This window comes from Pinus tabuliformis, chromosome 5_1, assembly GCF_031772625.1.
Source record: "Pinus tabuliformis cultivar Carrire ecotype Pingquan chromosome 5_1, CPIR1, whole genome shotgun sequence".
In the NCBI taxonomy this organism is placed as follows: domain Eukaryota; kingdom Viridiplantae; phylum Streptophyta; class Pinopsida; order Pinales; family Pinaceae; genus Pinus; species Pinus tabuliformis.
Genome location: NC_142305.1, coordinates 155,047,991 through 155,053,002, shown reverse-complemented (window position 1 = coordinate 155,053,002; position 5,012 = coordinate 155,047,991). Strand labels below are relative to the sequence as shown.

Below are 5,012 nucleotides of genomic sequence, written 5' to 3'. Positions count from 1 at the left end.
AGGACGTGGAAAATGCCTAAAAAAGCTTGGGAAGAACAAGTGTGTACATTTTGCACGTCTAAGGCTGTGGAATCAGAAAAACATCTCATTTTGGAATGTAATGCATTCAAAGACAAAAGCATTTCATTTTGGAATGTGATGCATTCAAAGACATAAGAGAAAGTTATGAAAACATGTTAGCATCAGTTTCTTGGCATTGTCTTTTTAGTGAGGGGATTGTTGGAAGGTTGGGCCAGCTCATCATCAATTTGAATCAGAAAAAGATTGCACTGCAAAAAACAAAAAACAGGGAACTAATGGTCTCATAGACTATTTTGTCTGATAAGCCTTAAAATATCATTTCATTTCATTTTGGCAACATATGTAAAAATAAAATAAATAAAATAAGAACTGCACCGTATGGACATTAAAAGCCTGTACAATTTTGAATTGGACTTTTCAATTTCACGGATGTTAAATGCTGTACACTTTCATTGTCTGAAACCGTGTGAGTGGCCAAGGTAAAAGCAATAATTCAAGGCCATAATTTATCGCTGTGCTCCACACCACACGGCGTAGCGAATCTTTGATTTTTTGCAGCGCAATGGACGCTTATGATTCAGTCACCAGTCAGCAGATCCAGAAGAATTATTGTATGTGGCACACCAATTTCCATTATAAAAAGAAATAAATAGCCATATATCTGCTCACAGAAAAAGGTTCAGGATGGTTAGGCAGATTGGTTCTTGATTTTGATCTGGGGTTGGCTTAGGTTTGGAATTTGTTTATAAGATTCCCCAGGGAATCCATATATCTGGTTAACGGAAGTAGAGTTAGGCATGTTGGATTTTGATTTTGATTTGGCTTAGGGTTTGTTTATTGGTCAATCCAAGAGCAGCCATATATCTTGTTACAGGAGGGTTAGCCAGGTTGGGTTTTACTTTTGTGTTGGAGTTGGCTAAGCTTAGAATTAAATAGAATTTGCTTATCACAGACACCCACAAGTTTTCTGAGCTATCTGTTAAGGTTGGACAGACACCCATGTTATCTGTTACATGGTTGCACTGTTCAAAATTCGAATAAGAGTGTAGAGATTTTGAACTAGTTAATCTATTATATGTATCTTAAACAAACAAACACGTTCTTACCTTGCTCTGTTGGTTATCTGTTACCTGGTTGCGCAGTTAAATAATTATTACTGTTGTTTATTGGTTATCTGTTAATTCGATGCAGTGCAGAGATTAGCATGGCCTCGCTCTATGTCTAATAGGCTCCCATGTTCTAATTGTGTCTGACGGTTCACCAATTACCTGTTTCACTGTTTATAATCAAGGCAAGAGCGTAGCATAATTATGTTAACCCAAATATGTGTAATATATATTATTTTTATTATTCAATGTATGGTTGCTGTACATGGAGCAGTGGAGCCAGGGTCCAGCTTAAGCCTTCCTTCTCAGGGCAACAAAAGTTTTGGAAATCCCCAAATGGCAACTTCAACTTTGGATTTCACCCTGTTGGGAATGATGGGTTACATGTTCTGGGCATTTCAATTAATGACACTATGGTGTGGACTGCAGGGGAGAATGGTGGTATCAGAGTGGCTGACAACAAAGCTTCCTTTGATTTCGAGATTGATGGCAACCTCGTTTTGCGCAGTGGACTCAACACCACGCTGTGGCAAACCAATACTGCGAACCAAAGCGTATCGTCTGCTGCCATGCAGAACGATGGCAATTTTGTAGTGAGGAATAGCACTTCCGACAGCGTTTGGGAGAGTTTTGCCAATCCTACTGATACCCTCTTGGTTAATCAAAGTTTCCATGTGGGACAGAGCCTCCGCATGGATGCTTATTCATTCACTCTGGATCCCAATGGGAATTTCACATTGAAATGGAAGAATAACATCATATACTGGAATCAGGGTGCCCCTGATGGCTCCCGAGCACGTTTGAGCAGTCAAGGGATTTTTACACTCTCCAATTCTTCTGGTGAGCAGGTCTGGAAGGTATACAGCAGCGATTACACTGATGCCTCGGTCACATTGCGAAGGATCAAGCTCGAATCAGATGGGAATTTGAGGTCCTATGGGTGGGTCAAAAGCTCCGGAACATGGCAACTAGGGTGGAGCGCAGTAGAAGACCAACGCCAAGTGTATGGATGGTGTGGAAACTTTGGGGTTTGTGTTCAAAATCAGACATCCTCGTACTGCACATGTCCATCTGCAGATTTCGTTCCCATAGATCCCAAGGATTCCACACAAGGGTGCAGGAGAGTGCAGGACATTGTAGGGTGTATTAGCCAGAGCATGGTTGTATTGAACACTACTGAATTCTTTTCTTATCCTCCAGAATCAGAGTCAAAATCAGAGATATACTATTATGGCATAACAGATTGTAGGCAGAACTGCCTCAGGAATGCATACTGTTTTGCATCTACACTCATGGCGGGTGGTTCAGGCGCTTGCCGTGTGAAGACTGAGAATTTCACAAGTGCCTATCAATCCGCGGCCATTCCAAGCACATCTTACGTAAAGGTATGTGGTCAAGGTCGTCCTCTGGCACCGCCACCCCCCGCAATTATATTCTTTGGGTCAACCAAAGAATCTGCCTTTCGAATTGTAGGGGCAGTTGTGGGACCTATTATTGCCTTGATTACTATAGAGATATGCATCTGGTTTATTTTCTGTAAAAATAATCCGCGGGTTAGATTTGGGCAGCTACCATCTCAATATACACTTCTTGAATATGCCTCGGGGTCTCCAGTTCAGTTTTCCTACAAGCAGCTTCAGCACTCAACCAATAATTTTATGGAAAAGTTGGGCTCAGGAGGGTTTGGAACGGTGTACAAGGGAGAATTGCCCAACAAGACAATAGTGGCAGTAAAGCAGCTGGAAGGGATTGAACAAGGGGAGAGACAATTCCGTATGGAGGTGTCAAACATCAGCAGTACTCATCACTTGAACTTGGTTAGGCTAATCGGATTTTGCTCAGAAGGCCGCCATAGATTACTGGTTTATGAATTCATGAAAAATTCTTCTCTGGACACATTCCTGTTTTCTTCTTCAGAGCAATCCAGGATGCTAGATTGGGATAAGCGGTTCGGTATAGCCCTTGGAACTGCAAGGGGCATCGCCTACTTGCATGAAGAGTGCAGAGATTGCATTGTTCACTGTGATGTTAAACCTGAGAACATTCTCCTAGATGATAATTTCAGTGCAAAGGTTTCTGACTTTGGGCTGTCCAAGCTCATCAGTCACAAAGGTCATCGCAAGTGCTCAATGACTAGTATTCGGGGCACCAGAGGATACTTGGCTCCAGAGTGGCTTGCCAATTTACCCATCACTACCAAGTCCGATGTTTTTAGTTATGGCATGGTTTTGCTGGAGATCATAAGCGGTAAAAGGAATTTTGATACCTTGAAATCAAGGAGAAAGAAATTCTCACTGTGGGCGTTTGAGGAATTTGAAAGTGGAAACTTCCTAAACATTACAGATGAAAAACTTGGTAGAAATATGAATATTGATGAGGTACACAGGGCACTTCAAGTTAGCTTTTGGTGTATCCAGGAGCAACCCTCACAGCGGCCAACAATGGGGAAAGTTGTCCAGATGCTGGAGGGGGTTTTTCCTATTGACAAACCACCTGCTCCTAAATCTTTGGAAACCTTTGAAAGCAGTACCAGCGGCAGTGCTAGTGAAATGGCAATCTCAGTGCTTGCAACACCCTGCCACCCAGTTTCTTCTATCTCCTCTGTGAATGCCACTTTGTCATCAGATGTGAATGCCACTCTGTCATCAGATCTCTGACAAAAATCCGGATCAGAGACTCTCCAGCCACAATTAGCCATGTTCTCCCGACCAGTTAAGTTGTATGACAAGACAGGTTCTATCTCCATTCCTCTCCAGTCTGCTCAATAGAAGGATCACCATAACTTGGTTTCAGCTTAAAATCCAGGGAAAAGGAATTAAAATGATACTCGCTGTTATGCAATTTTCTTTTAGTCTGAAAGTTGCAACTATGGATCAAATTTGAAGATCCTCACTGTTATCTGCACTATTATGCTATTTTTAATTTATTATTTTTAATATAATGTGGGATTACAGTTCCTAAAAACTGATAATACATGTAAATATAAATATTTTAATTTTGAGACTGGTTTTTTTTGGGTGGTTCGTCGTTATTTTTTTAATTTATTATTTTTAATATAATGTGGGATTACAGTTCCTAAAAACTGATAATACATGTAAATATAAATATTTTAATTTTGAGACTGGTTTTTTTTGGGTGGTTCGTCGTTATTTTTTTAGTAGTAGTAGTTGTCAAAAGTGATGTTATTTACAAATTTAAAATGATACTCACTGTTATGCAATTTTCTTTTAGCCTGAAAGTTGCAACTATGGATCAAATTTGAAGGAAGATCCTCACCGTTATCTTCACTGTTATGCTATCTTCAATTTATTATTTTTAATATAATGTGGGATTATAGTTCCTAAATATTGATAATTTTTAATATAATGTGGGATTATAGTTCTTACAAATTGATAATATATATAAGTATAAATATTTTAATTTTGAGTATGACTGGTTTTTTTGGGTGGTAGTGGTAGTGGTGTATTTTGATATATTTTTTATAATTAGTGTAATTTTATTTACATAATGGAAAACTTATCATAATTTAGTTGTCAAAACAGCAATGAGGACAACTATCATCACCTTTATTCAAGGAAACCCACACCATCTGGAATAACCGGCTGATAGTCCGTAAGGGGCAGGCTTTCACTCCTGTAAGATGCCTCTCGGTCTTCGGCCGTTAACCTATTTCCTTAAATCCACGAGGTCTTAGTCAAGCAGAAATAGTTTTAGGGAATACTCCAGGCCCTTTAAATTCTTCAAAAATCAATTTTTTTATTTTTTTGGAGTATAAATTTTAAAAAATACTCTAACTTTTGATTACTTAATAAATTAGAAATTAAAGTAAAATTACACTGATTTACACGACCTATATTACTATAAAATTTTATTTTCCCTAAATCC

At 39.0% G+C, this 5,012-nt stretch overlaps 1 pseudogene; it reads left to right on the top strand.

Annotated features, from left to right (window-relative positions):
* Positions 1–485: 485 nt before the first annotated feature.
* Positions 486–4,075, top strand: LOC149163900 (G-type lectin S-receptor-like serine/threonine-protein kinase At1g34300 pseudogene; annotated as a pseudogene).
* Positions 4,076–5,012: the final 937 nt, after the last annotated feature.